This window comes from Somniosus microcephalus, unplaced genomic scaffold (assembly GCF_052327205.1).
Source record: "Somniosus microcephalus isolate GS21.2 unplaced genomic scaffold, FLI_Smic_1.0 unresolved_chr2, whole genome shotgun sequence".
Lineage (NCBI taxonomy): Eukaryota > Metazoa > Chordata > Chondrichthyes > Squaliformes > Somniosidae > Somniosus > Somniosus microcephalus.
Genome location: NW_028225180.1, coordinates 94,226,414 through 94,246,156, shown reverse-complemented (window position 1 = coordinate 94,246,156; position 19,743 = coordinate 94,226,414).

Genomic DNA, 19,743 nt, shown 5'->3' with positions numbered 1-19,743 from the left:
CACTCTTACCTCACCTCTGGAGTTCTGCTCCTTTGTCCATGTTTGGAATAAGCTGTAATGCGATCTGGAGCAATGTCAAAGTGGCAGAACCCAAACGGAGCATCTGTGAGCAGGTTACTGATCATTAAGGGATACTTGATAGCAATGACGAGGACACCTTCCATCACTTTGCTGATAATTAAGAGTAAGGTGATGAGGCGATAATTGGCTGAATTTGATTTGCCCTGCTTATTGCCGGGGTAATTTTTCACCATATCGGTAGATGTCAGTGTTGTAGCTGTACTGAAAGAGCTGACATTGTGATGGTGGCGGCCTCAGGAGCAGGTTGAGATGGTTCATCCACTCGGCAATACTGGCTGAAGAAGGTTGCAAACGCCCTGGCTGGATGGTAAGAGCAATTTAGGGATATGCCACATCATGAGTTTACAGATCTAGGTGGAATATAATTCTGCTGCTGCTGATGGCACACGGGCCTCATGGAGCCCAGCTTGGAGCTGCTAGATCATATCTGAATCTATCCCATTTAGCACGGGATTCCATCTCCACAAGGACTGTGCACTGGTCACTGCTACCAATGCTGTAATCGTCAGATGCATCTGCAATAGGTAGATGGTGAGGACGAGGTTAAGTAGTTGTTTCCCTCGTGATTGTTCCCTCACCATCTGCCAAAAGCCCAGTCCAGCAGCTAACATCCAAGGCTCCTCTATCACCATCCGTGGTTATGTGCTGCCACACCAGCAGGAGAAACCTCCAAGATGTGCCAACAGAGTGGTATACTGTCGTGAAGGTGCGGCACTGGGCGTACTCTACATTGATTTTGGCCCTCATGAAGGCTCATGCCATCAGGAAACTTCATGCAGATTACCACCTACCAGCCTCCGTCAGTGATGAAGACGTGCTCTTTCATGTTGAACACCATTGGAAGAAGCACTAAGGGTAGCAAAGGCACAGAATGTTCTCTGAGAGGCGGACCTAAATGTGCAACACCAAAACTGGCTCAGTAGCACCACTATTGACCGAATTGGGCGACTCCAGAAGGAAATAGCCGCCAGACTGAGCTTGGGGCAGGTGGTGAGAGAAACAACACGAGGGAAAACATAATTGACCTCGTCCACAACAATCTACTTGTCGCAGATGCATCTGTCCATGGCAGTATATTTAGGAGTGACCACCGCACAGTCCTTTTCGAGACGAAGTGCCAGCTATACACTGCGGACAACCTCCAACGCGTTGTGTGGCACTACCACCTTTCTAAATGATTCAGAACAGATTTAGCAGCTCAAAACTTAGCTTCTACGATGCGCTGTGGGCCATCAGCAGCAACAAAATTGGATAACACCACAATCTGTAAAGTCATGGTGCAAGTTTATCTTGCATTAATTGGATTTTAGAATATTGATTTAATATATTTTAATAAATATCTATACTCATAGAATCACAGAATAGTTACAGCACAGAAGGAGGCCATTCGGCCGGTCGAGCCCGTGCTGGCTCTCTGCAAGTGCACTTGAGCTAGTCCCACTTCCCTGCCCTTTCATCGTAGCCCTGCAATTTTTTCCTTCAGGTAGTTATCCAATTCCCCTTTGAAAGCCCCGATTGAGTCTGCTGCCACCAACCTTTCAGGCAGTGTATTCCATTTCCTAACCACTCGCTGCATAAAAAAATTATTTCCCACGTCGCTTTTGGTTCTTTTGCCAATCACCTTAATTCTGTGTCTTCTGGTTCATCGGCCCTTTCGCCAATGGGAACAGTTTCTCTCTATCTACTCCGTCTAGACCCCTCATGATTTTGAATATACCTACCAAACCTCCTTTCTACCTTCTCTGCTCTAAGGAGAACAACCCCGCTGTTTCTAGTCTATCCACGTAACTGAAGTCCCTCGTCCCTGGAATCATTCTCGAAATTATTTTCTGCAACGTCTCTGAGGCTAAAGTGTGGTGCCCAGAATTGCACTCAATTCTCCAGTTCATGCCGAACCAGTGTTATATAAATGTTCATTATAACTTCTTTGCTTTTGTACTCTATGCCTCAATTTATGAAGCCCAGGATCCCAAAAGTTTCTTTAACCGCTTTCTCAACCTGCCCTGCCACCTTCAACTATTTGAGCACATATACCCACAGGTCTCACTATTCATGCACCCACTTTAGAATTGTACCCTTTATTTATATTGCCTCTCCTCGTTCCTCCTACCAAAATTTAACACTTCGCACTTTTCAGCATTAAATTTCATCTGCCACATGTCCACCCATTTCACCAGCCTGTCTATGTCTTCTTCAAGTCTATCACTATGCTTCTCACTGTTCTCTATACTTGCAAGTCCTGTGTGATCTGCAAATTTTGAAATTGTTCCCTGTATACCCAAGTCAAAATCATTAATATATATCAAGAGAAGCAGCGGTCCTTGTACAGACCTTTGGGGAACACCACTGTATAACTGCCTCCAGTCCAATCAACTTTAATATGTTTATAATCGTGTGTATGAATTAAATGTAGAAATCTGTTATCATCATTTTTATGCAAAGATAACCTGAATTATATATGATACTAGCTGGAGTGCCCGGCAGTGCCGAGGGTTTTTTGAGGGCATGTTGTTGTTGGAAGAGAGAGAGAGAGAGACTGGGGGGAGAAGAGGGAGACTGGGGGAGAGAGCGACTGGGGGGAAGAGAGAGAAAGAGAGAGAGACTGGGGGGAAGGGAGAGAGAGAGAGACTGGGGGGAAGAGAGAGAGAGAGAGAGACTTGGGGGAAGTGGAAGAGAAAGAGACGGGGGAGTGAGAGAGAGAGAGACAGGGGGGAGAAGAGAGAGCCGGGGGGGGGAGAAGACAGAGATGGGGGGAAGAGAGAGACGGGGGGTGGGAAGAGAGAGAGAGAGAGAGAGACTGGGGGGTGAAGAGAGAGATGGGGGGAAGAGAGGGAGAGAGACTGCTGGATTTAGTGCGGGATTAGCCTGGAGAGAGAGGGGGGGAAGGAGCGCCTCAGGCCTGGCCCGATGGAACCCTGCGAAGGAAGGAAGGATGGAAGGAAGAAGGCGAGCTCTCCCTCCCTCTCCCACCCCCTCACTCTTTCCCTCCCTCACCCTCTCTCTCTCCCTCTCCCTCCCTCTCTCCTCTCCCTCCCGCCCTCCCCTCTCCACTCCCTCCCTCCCTCCCCTCTCCGCTCCCTCCCTCCCCCTCTCCTCTCCATCCATCCCCCTCTCTCTCCCTCACTCCCACTCCCCCTCCCTCTCCCTCCCCCTCTCCCTCCCCGCTCTCACTCCCTCCCCGATTTACTCTCCCTCCCTCCCTTCTCCCTCCCGCTCTCCTCTCCCTCCCTCCCCCTCTCCTCTCCTCCCCCCTCCCTCCCCTCTCTCCCTCCCCCCCTGTCCTCTCCCTCCCCGCCTGTCCTCTCCTCCCCCTCCTCTCCTTCCCCTCCCTCTCTCCTCCCCCTCCCCCTATCTCTCCCTGATTTCCTCTCTCTCCCTCCCTCCCCCTCTCTCTCTCCCTTTCCTCAGGGCCTGGGCGCGGTGACCCGAAGCCCCCATGTGCGGATCAGCACCGCAGGGCCGACCGGTGTGCGGTCTAGCGCGTGAGGTCCGGCTGGACTCACCTTAGCTCAGGTCGCGCTCCCGGCCGCCACTAACCTTCACGCATGCACTGTCTCCTGCCCCGCCAGCCTTTACTAATATGGCGGCAATGGCTGCGCTCGGCTCAGTCCCGCCCCGCCAGCCTTTACGAAGATGGCGCCGATCACGGGGTGGGCCCAGCGGGACGGGCGGTGCCTAGCTCGGGCGTGGCTGGCGAGGAGAGGCTGAGGCTTCATGGCCTGAGGCCTGCAGGCAGCTCATCCACTGCCGATGGGGGGAAAGCCCGAGTCCCCTTTGCAAAAGTATTTTTTTTTCTTTTAAAACCAACATTTCTTTTGCTGGAAATCAATATTTCAATATAAACACACAGAAATTGGGAAAAATAAATCAATAGTTAGGAATCAAGATGGTGGCCACTCGCCTCAGCTCAGAAGGATTTGCAACCATCACGTCACTCAACGGTAATGAGTGGAATGTTGCCATTTTTTGAACCTTTTTTGTATACTCTCCGAACAATTTTGTCTGACCAGAAAGTAAATACGCCTATTAGACTCCACTAATGATAAGCTTTCTTTTGATATAACATATCACAGAAAATCACAGAAATCACAGAAACCCCACAGTGCAGATAGAGGCCATTTCGGCCCATCGTGCCTGCACTGACACATATTCCACCCGATCCCCGTAACCCCTACATCAACACATATCCCACATTATCCTCATAACCCCACGTATTTAATCCCCCTAACACTAAGGGTCAATTTATCATAGCCAATCCACCTAACCCGCACATCTTTGGAATGTGGGAGGAAACCGGAGCACCCAGAGGAAACCCACGCAAACACGGGGAGAATGTGCAAACTCCACACAGACAGTCACCCGAGGCCGGATTCAAACCCGCTCCCTGGCGCTGTGAGGCAACAGTGCTAACCACTATGCCACGCTGCATAACTTTTCATTGTATAGCCGGACAGGCAAACAGACAGACAAACAGACAGACAAACAGAAAGGCAAACAGACAAACAGACAGACAAACTCTTTTATATATATAGATGTAATCATTTTGCTTATTATTAAAATTCTGTACATATGCTGTAACCAGACAGCCTGGGTGAAAAAGAGATATGCTGAATAGAGAGGCTGTGGGTGAAAAGTGGATATTAGCCACAGTAAGGATGATACATCGAGTGCAGTGAGCCTGAGATTCAAGCTCAGGTGTAGCTGCCACTGTGATGGAATGTTACGACATCGCTAGGAAAACTAAAACATAAGCCTTTCACACAAACAGCTTGGACGCTATATCTCTGCAAACTGGAGACATGTGCCATTGTATTTTATTGCCATAATTACCCCAAATATGTGTCTTGTTCGTCAAAAATAGTTGATATAATATTCTCTTATGTCTAGAACCTGCTTAAGCCAAGTTGGTGTGGACGTGGCATCTCTGTGATTTGATCTGGGGGCTTTTGGATGTCAGCCAGTGATTGGTTCAGTAAGAGTCCAAAAGGTTTTGAATGAGAGTAAGTGTATAACAAGGGGATCTTAAGAGACGCAAAGGCCCAGAAATTCGGTCAGAGGCTTTCTGCAGGTGCAAGCCTCTGACATGCACTTAACTTGTGCACCGGCCGTTTTGCTGTGGGCCCGCGTGGCATTCCGATGCTGGACCTCCTCCAACTGCCGGGACACAGTGCTTGCATAACCCAGGGACGCAGTTAGTTTGAAGCATCCCCTGGGATCACTTGAGCCATGGAGAGCCAATGGTAGCAGGGAATGCTTCATTCATAAATTTGACAGGAATAGCTGTTTAACCTATAAATACTATAAGCCCCAAAAATAACTAAAACTTCAAATCAATTAAAAAACAACATCACATGTTTAAAATAAATATAAATTACATGAAATAACTATTTTAAACAATAATTTAAAATTTTGAAAAAATTAATTACATTTTCTAACGGGGCTAAAAATAAACTTACCCTTCTTTAAAGTATTTAAAAATACTAAGCCTGTGGAAAAAAGATTTTGTTTGAATTAATTCACCACTTACCTTGTTAAAAGCAGGCCTTGCGCCTGCTTTTTGAAAGTGTAACTGCTGGAGACTTACCCACCCGGAGAAACCTGCAAAACAACCTAATTTCGATGCGCATGCGCTGCCTCTCCGGCGCACGTGCTTCACCTGTCAACCCCTTCTTTCAAGGGAACGGAAGTTCCGGTTTCCCGTGCATGTGCAGTACATGCACGAAACCGGCACTTTCTTTGGGCCTACATGTGAGTACCCAGCACGCACTCACGTGTGGGGACCCGAATATCTGGGCCATTGTGTCGAAGATTTCAGGAAGAATCAAGGAGACTCCTGGGAGAAAAAGAAAGAAGAGTGACCAGAGACACAGGGTGCAGCTTAATCATGGTTGCGCTCCTACCCATAGATTAACGGATTAATGTAAGTCTCAAGTGTCCTCTCCAAACTACTGCTCATATACTGTAATGTTTTAAGCCTTGTTTGTGCTGCATAAGGAGAAAATGATGCCCCCAGTATTGTTCAACCTTGAATCATTTGGAACCAGGTTCCCTCTGCGATTTATAATGGCCCAGCATATCCATCACTCTGCCATTACCATCAAGCCAGGGGAACATCCCTGGTTCAATGAAGCATATAGAAGAGCATGTCAGAAGCACCAACAGATGTATCTGAAAATATGGTGCCTATCTGGTGAAGCTAAAACACAGGACTGCATGCGTGGTAAATAGCAGTGCAACATGCTAATGACTGAGCTAAGTGACCCAACAACCAATGGATCAGATCAAAGCTCTGCAGTCCTGCCACATCCAGTCATAAATGGTTGTAAACAATTAAACAACTAACCAGAGGAGAAGGATCCATGAACATCCCATCCTCAATGATGGCAGAGCCCAGCAAGGATGTATAAAATTGCAGAAAGACTGATTTACTCTTATACTTCAATCCTTTTGTAATAGATACATAGAAACAGAGAAGATAGGGGCAGGAGTAGGCCATTCGGCCCCACGAGCCTGTTCTGCCATTTAATGAGATCATGGCTGAGCATCCAAATTCAGTACCCTGTGCCTGTTTTCTCCCAGTATCGTTTGATCCCTTTGGCCTTAAGAAATATATCTATCTCATTCTTGAATATATTTAATTAATTGTCCTCCACTGCCTTGTGTGGTAGAGAATTTCATAGGTTTTCCCCTCTCTGTGTGAAGAAATTCCTCCTCATCTCTGTCGTAAATGGCTTACCCCTTATCCTTAGACTGTGACCCCTGGTTCTGGACTCCCCCGCCATCGGGAACATCCTTCCTGCATCTAGTCTGTCTAGTCCTGTTAGAATTTTATAAGTTTCAATGAGATCCCCTCTTATTCATCTAAATTCTAGCGAATATATTCCTAATTGACCCATCTCTCCTCATACGTTATCCCAGCCATCCCAGGTATCAGTCTGATGAATAAAGCTACAGAAATATCCTATTGTGATACACTGATCATGATATACAGGGGGAATTGTAATATATTAAAATCTACAGGTATATCCAATTGAAATATTGATCACACAGACATGCGGAATTGTAATATATTAAATGTACAGGTATATCCAATAGTACTATTTGTCACAAAGATGTGGAAAATTGTAATATATTAAGATGCACGTACATCCAATATTAATATTTATCAAAAAGACGTGGAAAATTGTAATGTATTCAAATTGATGGTGTACCCAATTGTAATATTAATCACTACAGACAGAGGGAATTGTAATATATTGAAACAACAGGTATATCCAATAGTAATATTTATCACAAAGATGTGGAAGATTGTAATGGCCCAGAAATTAAGGTCAGGGGATTCCCGCAGGTGCAAGCCCCCGACCTGCACTTACCTTGCGCGCCGGCCGTTGACGTGTAGGGCCCCGTGGTATTCCGATCCTGTGCCTGGTCCAGCTGCCGGTGCACAGTGCTTGCGTATCCCAGGGGCACAGTTAGTTTGATGCATCCCCTGGGATCACGTGGGCCATGGGCAGCCAATCGGAGCAGGGAATGCTCCATTCATAAGTCTGACAGGAAGAGCTGTCAAGACTTATAAATACTACAGCCCCAAAATAGCACTAAACCGTCAAATAAATTAAAAAAAAAATCACATTTTTTAAATAAACTATATATTACATTAAATAACTATTTTAAATTATAATTTAAATTTTTGAAAAAAATTATTTTGTATTCCAGCGGGGCTAAAAATAAACTTACCTTGCTTTAAACTATTTAAAAATAATAAACCTGTGGAAAAAATGTTTTAATTTTAATTAATTCACCAATTACCTTGTAAAAAGCAGGCCTTACACCTGCTTTTTAAATGTGTAAATTCTGCAGGCTTACCCTCCCGGGAAAACCTGTAAAAAAAACCTGAGTTCGATGCGCACGCGCAGCATCTGCCCCGCACGCGTTCGACCTCTGAACCTCTTTGTTCAGAGGAATGGAAGTGCCGGTTTCCCGTGCATGCGCAGTGCATGCAGGAAACCAGCACTTCCATTGGGCCCTGGGTGAGTACCCAACGCGTACTCACCCATGGAGACCCGAATTTCTGGGCCAGTATATTAAAATTACAAGCATATCCAATTGTAATATTGATCACGACAGATAAAGGAATTCATAATATAATAAAACTACAGGTATATTTATTATGTCCGTGTATAATTGAGACACGGACCGCAGGAGTTGGTTACAACAGATGTTTATTGGGTGGAGACAAACTGGAACTACTATGCAAAGTTACGACACAGGCTTATAAACAGGGGTGGTCACTACTGATACTGCAGTATACAGGGGCTGCAGAATATAATTCCTGCTGCAAAGTACATACACAACAATTCCTCCCCTTTTAGCTAAACAGCACATAACATTCGATTAATAACTAAATAACATATTTACAATTACAGTCGCTATACATTAACTGAAGTTAAGCAATTATAAGTCCAGTCTTTGAGGAGGCTTCCTGATTCTGTCTGGATAACGCCTCTTTGGGGTATCAGGTTCTTCTGGCAAAGTTGATTCGAAGTCAACGTCGTTGTTTGGTTCGTCTGCTTCCAATATCACCGATTCTGAGGTAGATGCAATTGGTACTTTGGTTTAATCACCAGGTGTATCGGATCGTGATGTGGAATTGACGTTTTCCAGTGACTCTAGAATCTGGTCAGCATGGCATCTTACAATGCTCTCTCCAACGTCCACGGTATACATTAGAGGTCCTTGCCGTGTGCAGATCGTTCCTGGCTGCCATTTCTCTGTGCGGAAGTCCCGGGCCAAAACTGGTTGACCTGTCTTAAAACTCCTGGTCGGCCTTTCATTCATACTCTGAAACTGCCTGTTCTCCTCATCTCTTCTGATGTTTGGCTTAACCAAATCCAAGCGGCATCGTAGTCTTCGATTGAAGAACATCATGGCTGGAGTTTGGTTGGTAACTGCATGTGTTGCATTCCGGTAGGCAAACAAGAAGTTATCCACCTTGTGTTGTGGGGTATATCTTCATTACACATTGCCTTGATAGCCTTCTTGAATGTTTGAACGAACCTCTCGGCCAATCCATTAGTGGCTGGATGATATGGGGCAGATGTGTAATGCTTAACACCATTGTTCTTTAAGGACCTCCGGAACCCTTCAGACACAAACTTTGGTCCATTGTCAGAGCAAATCTGTTCAGGCAGCCCATTCCTGGTGAATATGGTTCGTAAGACTGTGATAGTTTTTTCTGTGGTGGTTGAGGACATTTTTATTACCTCTGGCCACTTTGAATGTGCATCCACCGCAATTAAAAACATCGAGTCCATAAATGGACCAGCAAAATCAATGTGCACCATTTGCCATGGAGATGAGGGCCACTCCCATGGATGTGAGGGGGCTTGTGGTGGGGCGTTTTGGACCTTCTGGCATCCTGTACAGCTCTTGGTCATCTCTTCGATTTCTCTATCGATTCCCGGCCACCACACAAACGCTCTGGCTAAGTTCTTCTTTTTTACCCCACCCAGATGACCCTCATGAATCTCATTGAGCACTCTATCCTTCAATTTGGGTAGAATTACTACTCTGGATCCACACATCAAGGTTCCTCTGCACACTGACAGCTGTTCTCTTCTCGGCGAGAATGCTGGCAGCAGTGGTTCACCATGTGCTGGCCATTCCTTCACCATTAAATCATAGACCCAGGAGAGTGTCGGGTCATTTCGTGTTACCTTTACTATGTTTGCATTCGTCACAGGGAGACATTCGACTATGGTCGAGTGGAATATCTCCACTGGATCCACTGCAAGTTCTTCTTCCACCATCGGCAACGGTAGGCGCGACAATCCATCAGCATTCCCATGCTGTTTAGTTCCTTTGTACTCGATGTCATATTGGTGTGCCCCTAGGAAAAGGGACCACCTCTGTAGCCGTTGTGCTGTCATTATCGGTACACTCTTCTGAGGGTTGAAAATGGAGACAAGAGGTTGATGGTCAGTTAGTAGAGTAAATTTCTGACCGTGCAGGTAGTGATTGAACTTCTTCACCCCCCACCCCATGCTGAGGCCCTCTCTGTCAAGCTGGGCGTAGTTACGCTCGGCTGAAGTTAACGAGCCAGTATTTCACTTGAAGTGATTAAGGTCATTACTCTTCTGAAAGGCCCGCTTACATTCATCGCTCCATTTCCATGCTACTCCCGTTTGTAGTAGGGCGTTCAGTGGGTGCAGAATTGTGGACAAATTCGGCAAAAACTTATGGTAGTAATTCACCAATCCGAGGAATGACCTCAGTTGCAACACATTTTCGTTCGCTGGAGCCTTAACTACCGCTTCAATTTTGTCAGGGGACTTATGTAACCCCTCTTCATCAATCACGTGGCCACAATACGATATCTGTTTCTGAAAAAATTCGCACTTGGGGCGATTGGCTCGTAGCCCATGTTCACGTAGTGTAGTGAGCACCTGCTCTAGGTTGGCAAGATGTTCACTGTCATCTTCACCTATCATTAGGATGTCGTCCAAGTAACACTGAGTGCCCGGAATCCCTTGCAGGACTTGTTCCATCACTCTTTGCCATATCGCCGGAGCTGATGCTACTCCGAATACCAGTCAATTATACTGGTAAAGACCTTTGTGAGTGTTTATCGTGAGATACTTCCTAAAGGATTCTTCATACTCCATCTGCAAATATGCTTGTGCTAGGTCAATTTTTGTAAAATGCTTCCCTCCAGATAGTGAGGCGAAGATATCTTCTATCCTTGGAAGAGGATATTGTACTGTGTGAAGGATTGGGTTCACCGTCACCTTGAAGTCCCCACAGATGCGAACCTTCCTTGACTCCTCAGATTTATTGTTTAACGTAATCTTCATGACAGGAACGATGGGTGTCGCCCACTCGCTCCAGTCTACCTTAGATAACACGCCTGCATTCTCCAGATTCTCCAGCTCTGCCTCGACGGCTGCGCGAATTGCATATTGCTTTGAAAAACTTGGGAATTGCATTCTCTTCTATTTTTATCGAGGCGGTTACGCCTTTAAGAGTGCCCAGTTCTTGTTGAAATACCTCTTTGCCGTTAGCTAAGATTGTTGACAATCGTCCAGGAGTGACGTCGTCATCATTTTTACCAGCCACCATCAGTGCCTGAATGGAGTGCCAGTCTAAACTTATCTTTCTGATCCATTCACGTCCCAATAACGGTGGTCCACCATCTTGCAGTATGTAGAGATACAATTTCTGTATTTCCTTGCCGTTGTATTCGACAGGCACCCTTATTTTTCCTCTGGGGTATACTTCTTGCCCCGTATACATCATCAAGACAATGGATGCCTCTTTCAAGGGTATGTGTGAGAATAGCCGCTCGTATTCTCGTCGATTCATGACGGTTAGAGCTGATCCTGTATCCAATTCCATTTTGACTTGGGACCCTGCTATCGTGAGGGTGACCCAAATGGTTCGGTGATCCTCTTTTGCGATTACGTTGTGAAGTTTGAGACAACTTAGTCTCTTGTTCCCGGATTCACTATCGCTCATCTGGTCTTCGGAACTACTGTCCGTCATCTCTTGTACTTTCCTGTACGGTTCCTTTGTAGCCTTTTTGTTGTCGTTGGTCTTCTTCCCAGACCTGCAAACTCGTGCAATCAGTCCCATCTTTCTGCATTGCCTGCATCTTTTGTCCTTGGACCAGCAGTCCTTCCGGTCATGGGTTGTTCTGCCGCAGCGATAACATTTTGCAAATCCCTGTGTCATTTCGTGAGTGCCATATTCCTGTGGCTTCTGCTGTTTTTCCGCAGCTCCCCTTGCTGCTGCTTCATACAATACTGCCACGCTGAAAGCCTTATCTAGCGTCAGCTCTTTCTCTGAGAGTGACCTCTTCTGGGTTCCTTCACTCAGGAGTCCACAGACAAATTTGTCCCGTAGGGTATCTGCCAGCCGTGCTCCGAACTGGCAGTGCTTTGAAAACTTGCATAGTTCCGTAAGGTAATCAGCATTGCTCTCATCTTTATGATGATTCTCCTGTGGAGTTTAAATCTTTCTGCTATCAGCAGCGGTGCAGGATTTAGGTGTTCCTGTAGGATAGCAACAATTTTGTTAAAACTCTTCACCTTCGGTTTGGCTGGAGCAATCAGGTCCTGCAATTGGCCGTACGTTCTTGTACCCATTAAGTTTAGCAGTACCGATGCCTTTTTTTCATCGGCTACTTCGTTTGCCTCGCAATATACCTCGACCCTTTCCACATACGTGGTCCAGTCTTCTATTGCATTATCAAAGGCAGTGATATAGCCAGTCTCCGGCATCTTAGAAATCTAAGTTGGCACCTCCCGCGCTTTGCCTTCTTCCCTGATTTAACATAATGGTGCCTCCCATGCTTTGCCTTCTTCCCCGCTGGATTAAGATGGCGCCTCCCGCGCTTTCTGACTTCTCTGCTGTTGCTAGCTTTGTTGCTGGTGTTTTGTGCCTTGATGGCGACGCCCTATGGTCTTTGCGCACTTCCCCCCGTGCTGCTGCTAACGCCGCTCTCCGTAGTTTCCGTGGTGAACTGCAGCTCCTTGCAGCTTTCAGCGCGTTTAATTTTTTTTTGGTAATTATTTCCCCGTCATCGGAACAACCCTGTGGGACTCTTGCCTCCCTCTTCTCGGGTCTTTACGCTGCCCGGCTTCGTAGCACTGGCCGCGCCCTGTGTGCTCCACCCTCTCTCTCTCTCTCCTCTTCCCGACAACGCTGCTTGGCCCCTTTGCAAGCCACCCACTCAAGCTCTAGACCGCCGCAGCCCAGGAAGGACCAGAGTACTACCTGCCACCAGCCCGATTAGCTGAAGCACCATAGGCAGGATAACCAAGCCCCGCTCTCGACAGCCTCTCCTGCAAATCTTCAACTCCGCTGACTCAGAGGCGGATGCCCATGGTCGACGCCTGTTTCTACTGTTTCTTTCTTCTGGCCTCGACCTCTGATAACTTCACTTCAGGGATGGTTCCCCATGAGGTGGTGCAGACTGTAGGTAAGTTCGTATCTGCTCGTCGCCAGTATTATGTCAGTGTATAATTTAGAAACGGACTGCAGGAGTTGATTATAACAGGTTTTTACTGAATGGAGACAACCTGGAACTGAAACTATAGAAGCCTGCTAGGTCCTTTTATACAGGGTCTGGTACTGCAGTCTAAGACCAGTTATTCCCTTAAAGGTACATACACAACATGGCCACAATACGCGATCTGTTTTCTAAAAAACTCGCATTTGGGGCGGTTAGCTCGGAGCCCATATTCCTGCAATCTAGTGAGCACCTGCTCCAGGTTGGCAAGGTGATCACTGTCATTTTCGCCCGTGACCAGGATGTCGTCCAAATAACATTGGGTCCCTGGGATCCCTTGCAGGACTTGTTCCATTGCCTTCTGCCAAATAGCCGGAACTGATGCTACCCCGAATACCAGCCGATTGTATTGGTAGAGACCTTTATGGGTGTTGATTGTGAGGTTTTTTTTGATGCTTCTTCTACCTCCACTTGCAGATACGCCTGGGCCAGATCAATCTTAGTGAAGCGTTTCCCTCCAGATAGTGAGGTGAAAATATCTTCAATCCGCGGAAGTGGATATTGTACGGTGTGAAGGATCGGGTTCACTGTTACCTTAAAGTCCCCACAGATGCGAACTTTTCTTGGTTCCCCAGGCATGCTGCTCAACGACTTTTTCATCACAGGGACGATGGGTGTAGCCCACTCGCTCCAGTCTACCTTGAACAGTACACCTGAACGTTCCAGACTCTCCAGCTCTGCTTCGACGGCTGGGCGGATTGCATAAGGTACCGGTCTGGCCTTAAAACATTTTAGACTTGTCGCTGTCATGCCTTTTAATGTTCAGAGTCCTTGCTGGAACACTTCTTTTGCGTCAGTTAGGATCTTCGACATTCGCCCAGGTGTGACGTCATCATCCTTTTTGTCAGCCACAGTCAGTGCCTGTGTTGAATGCCACTTCAGTTGTATTTTCCGGATCCATTCACGTCCCAGAAATGGTGGTCCTCCATCTTGCAATACATACAGGTCTAGTTTTGGTGTTTCCTTACCGTTATATATAACGGTCACCCTTATTTTTCCTTTGGGTAGACTTTTTGCCCCATGTACGTCTTCAAAATAATTTTTGTTTCTCTCATGGGTATGTGTGAGAAAAGCACATGGAATTTGAGGCAACATATTGACATGGGTAGGGGATTGGTTAGGAGGTAGGAGTTACAGAGTAGTGATAATGGGCATGTACTTCAATTTGCAGGATGTGACTAGCGGTGTCCCCTGGGATCTGGACTGCAGCCTCAGCTTTTCACTGTATTGATAAATGACTTAGATGAAGGAACATCGAACCGGATATCCAAGATTTCTGATGGCACTAATTTGAGAGCGCAGTAAGCAGTGTAGATGGGAGCAGTGAATTGTAAGGGACATCGATGGATTACGTTAGTGGGCAAAACGGTGATTAATGGAGTTGATCATCCAGATCATCCACTTTGGACCTCAGAAAGATAAGTCAGTGTATTTTATAAAAACATTGTGTTAGAGAATGAATTTTTCTGAGAAATAGCCAATCCTGTTAAACTTAACAAATATTTCACCAGATTCCTGGAGTCATAACCACAGAACATTTCAAACCAGGTTCCAAAATACAATGTGTAAAATGGGATAGGGATAACACTTTATCCCATGCAAAGGTCAGAATAAATTATTGAGTCTTGGATTGTCCCTCAGTAATCATGATAGCATTGCTTTCATTCTGTAAGCGAACATTATCAGGTAATTAATGGCGATTACAACATTTTTCACATTGGATATATATAACTAATTTGATAAGGATTTTAATAAACAATTGTTGTGAGAATCAATCCCCTCAACTGGAATCCAACCTGTGCTGCGGCGGTGAGAGCGCTGAATCCGAACCACTAGACCATCAGGAAACGCTGCAGCAAACCGTTGTGATAATTTTAAATATAATTGGGTCTCTCCCTTTTTGATGCAAACTATATTTGACTTGTTGTACATGTAAATACATTTTCTGATTCAACTGCTAAAAATTTGTTCCCCTGTATTTGTGATAATAATTCATTCATTGGGGCACCTGTCTTCATTTCAAATGTGTTTCCCTGTATCGGTGATATTGATTCATTTATTGGGGCATCTGCCTTCATTCCCAATGTGTTTCCCTGTATCGGTGATATTGATTTATTTATTGGGGCATCTGTCTTCATTCCAAATGTGTTTCCCTATACCGGTGATGTTGATTCATTTATTGGGGCATCTGCCTTCATTCCCAATGTGTTTCCCTGTATCAGTGATATTCATTCATTAACTGATGCATCCGTCTTCATTCCAATAGTGTTTCCCTGTATCGGTGATATTGATTCATTTATTAAAGCATCTGCCTTCATTCCAATGTATTTCCCTGTAAAGTGATTGTTGATTCATTTATTGGAGCATCTGTCATCATTCCAAATGTGTTTCCCTTATCTGTGATATTCATTCATTAATTCATGCATCCGTCTTCTTTCCATATGTGTTTCCCTGTATCGGTGATAGTGATTCATTTATTGGCCACCTGTGGTCTTTCCAAAAGTGTTTCCCTGTATCTGTTATATTAATTTATTTATTTGGGCATCTGTCTTCATTCCAAATGTGTTCCCATTTTTCAGTGATATTGATTCATTTATGGGGTGTATCTGTCTTCATTCCAAATGTGTTTCCCTGTATCTGTGATATTAATTCATTTATGTAGGCATCTGTCTTCATTCCAAATATGTTCCCCTTTATCAGTGATATTGATTCATTTATCGGGGGGTATCTGTCTTCATTCCAAATGTGTTTCTCTGTATCTGGGATATTATTTCATTTATTTGGGCATCTGTCTTCATTCCAAATGTTTTCCCCTTAATCAGTGCTATTGATTCATTTATCGGGGGTTACCTATATTCATTCCAATTGTATTTTGTAAGTTCTCCTGATCTGGAACGCTCGATATGAAAAGGTGGTGGAAGCAGATTCCACCAATAATGTTAAAGGGAGTTTCACAGATACTTGAGGATGAAAAACTTACAGGGTTACGGAAAAAAGCGGGGGAGTGGGAATGAGCACGGCGTGCTGAATGACCTCCTCTTGCACTGTGAGTTTCTATGATTCTATATATACACTCGCATTGTATATTTTCACACGGCCTTGATTGCATGTCTAACAAGTGTCGACAGGCCAAAAGTTTAATTATTTTACAGAAGCTGCTCTACCTCTTGTGTATTTTGAGCTTTTTCCTGGTTTATTTTCCTGTGATGTGGTGATCTGTGGGAGAATGAAACGGCATTTGAGAAACATTGCTATACAGAAACATCTCATACATTAATCCAACTCGAGCCCTCGTGGCACAAGGATAGCGCATCTGACTCCAGATCTGAAGGCTGCATGTATCAAATCAGGTCAGGCTCAGCACTATTTTTAGCGTTGATTGGAGCCTGGATAATTCTGGAAAAATATTACCTTTGCTATTCAATGATAAACATAACTTTGCTATAAAGTCTGTCTCAGTCGTTTCCCTGTGCCAGGGAGAGAAGCGCCAGATGCCCTCATTTAGTTAATGTAACAAACAGACACAAACACATGTGTTCAGTAAAGAGTTCCGCACAGATTTCCTCCCCAGTTCTTGGGGATCTGCCAATGCGCTGCATAGAGATCTGGTCAAAAATATGGCAGTCAAATCCAAAGAAGGAGCAATTCAGACGTGTGGTCAAGCATCTCCTCAAAGCTTATGGTTTTAAGGAGTGTCTTAAAGGACGTGACGGAAGGGCTTGTGGAGCAAATTCGAGAGAGTGAGGCACAGGTTATGGCACACGATTTGTAGAGTGAAGAAAAAGTAGGATACACAAGAGGCCGGAGTCATAAAATCATAGAAGTTGAGAAATGTAAAATTTAAAACACAGAATGAGGCCATTCGGCCCGTCCGGCCTGTGCCGGCTCATTGAAAGAATTCTCCAATTTAGGCCCATACCCCGCTTATTCCCCAAACCCTGCTAATTATTTCTCTTCAAAAACATGTTCAATTGCCGTTTGAATATTTCTATGAAATCTGATTCCACCATCCTTTCAGGTAATGTGTTCCAGACTCTAGAACCCTCTGTGTGAAAAAAAATTCCCCTAATGTCACCTGTAGATCATTTGGCAATTATTTTAAATCTATGCCCTTTGGTTGCCGATCCAATCTCCCAGTAAAACCGTTTCTCCAAAATTGCTCTATCATAACTGTGACTACATTTATTAGGTCTTCCTTTAGACTTCTCTGCTCGAAGGAGAACAATCCCAGAGTGTGTATGCTGATCGCAACAAATACATTGGGCTGACCAGGCAGCTAATTCCAGAAAATACTTTCACACGGAAAAGTGAAGCAATTGCCATGTTAGAAAGAGGTTTCTAATGGACACCTCCAGAGAAGACCGCAACCTGAACAAAGCGCCTTTCACCGCTCGGCCATCCTGACTCACTGCACGGCTGCTCAATTTGCTGGAATTTCCCCACAGATGATCAGGGGAGGTGTCACTCATTGTCCTCCTGTAAATGCTGGAAGGCTCAGTGACCTTAAACAACATCACTTCTATCTCACACTAAAACCTCTCAATCCTTCGCTTCCATTGACTTTACAGACTTTTCACTGATCGAAACCAGACAAGTTACACAGGAATTGTTTTAAGTGATTATCGGTTTGAAGGAGCTCGCTAATTGTCCTCGCCTAATCTCCTAAATCAGATAATTCTCGATGGAATCCTTTTAACAGAATCATAGAATCATATAATGATACAGCACAGAAGGAAATCATTCACCCATCATGGCTGTCCCGGATCGTTGACAGAGCTATCCCATTCATCGTAACCCCCTGCTCTTTCCCCATAGCCCTGTCAAATTTTCCCTTCAAATCTTTATCCAGTTCTCCTTTGAACGTTACTATTGGATCTGCCTTCACCCCCTTTCAGATAGTGCATTCCGCATCACAACAACTCGCTAATAAAAAAAATCGCCTCTTATTCTTCCTCGATGTGGACCGGCTGCTCTCGGTCCCCAGGATGTGACCATTCTAATTCTGTGTCTGCAGCCAGATTTGTTCGCACAGAGTTTTGACTGGAACGTCATACCTGCCTCACAAAGGACAATAAAGCAGGGGAGGTTGTAACCTCTGAGAGAACCTGAGGCCCATCAGAAATGTATGTGCATCTGAATCCCGAGCTCTTCCTGTTAGCTTATACAGTTTTACCATTTATTTTACATCACTTGAAGATAAATTAATACAGGGCTATGGGGAAAGAGCAGGGGAGTGGGATTAATGGGATAGCACTGCCAAAGAGCCGGCACAGACACGATGGGCCGAATGGTATTCTCATCTGCTGTATCATTCTATAATTATCTGATTAAGTGGCACCTACAATGTTGTCTCTGGCAGTTAAAGTGACGGGGATGCCAGTTTTCAATCTTAAACCAAATATAATATTAAGCGAAAGTTGCGGGCAAAGACCCATTTTCAGCGTGGTGACACTGCGGCAGGAATTGAGAGTCAAGGGTTGCCCATGAACGCAACATGAAAGTTTTAAAAAAGCTTTCACCCAACGATCTGAAATTAAGTGTCTGATGCTCTATCGACTCTCGCCGGCCCTGATCAAATTCTGTGTTCTCGTCACGTCTTACAGCAGGGTGGATGTTGGCTCCGCCCCAGGGGTTCAACTTGTTCTATAAATCACGAGCCAAGTCCTCCTGAATTCCATGGTGTATTAGGAAGTCATCCATCGAACCATTCAGTGACCACAGCGGTTCAGGCAATTTTCAGACAGCAAAGCATTTTGTCAATATCTCTTGTCTATTTCCCGGTGTTCCCCGATACTCTCTGTATCTCTGGCTGTGTTTATCTTTGTGTGGCATCCTGCAGGTTGATTCTGAACGAATACCTGTGTTTGTGTCTGTTACATTAAATACATGAGGATATCAAGCACTTCTCTCCATGACACTGGAGAAATATTGAGAAAGACTTTAGAGTAAGATATAAATTATTGTTAAAAAGCTAAGAAAATATGAAATCGTTAATCTATTACAGTATATAACAGAGATCAACATGGAACGATATTCTGCACCTATTAAATAGCCGTTTACTCGATTTATCGGGAAAACAAAGGATTGCTGGAACAGTCTGTAGAATTATTGGTTGCACTAGTTTTAGAAGAAAAGTTAAAATCTGACTGCATTTTATTGTTTTGACCGGGGTGCAGCTGAGTACTGTAAATATTACGCCTTTATAGAACAGTCGGTGCCACGGTGAGAAAATCAAGTTATACACTACTGGCGTTAATTAAAGTCACTTGACAGCAAGGTGAGATTTTTCACTTCAACTTGCCTAGGAACATGAACGGGAAGTAATGCGCCTAAATCCACAAACATCCGTCCATTAAAATTAAGGAACAGAAAGTAAGCCCAGATGTAATAAGCTTTGACACGCCCGGGTTCACTGAAGCCAACATCTCTCTTGGACACTGAGTTAGGTTCTTGCTGCCTAATATTTCTAATTCAGTGTCATGCTTATAAAGGTTCAAGCATTCGATACAAGGTCATAGTTACCACTAACAGAGGTCAGCATATTCGGATTACTGTTGGCGATCCTGCTCGATCACTACTGGTACGATAGCAAA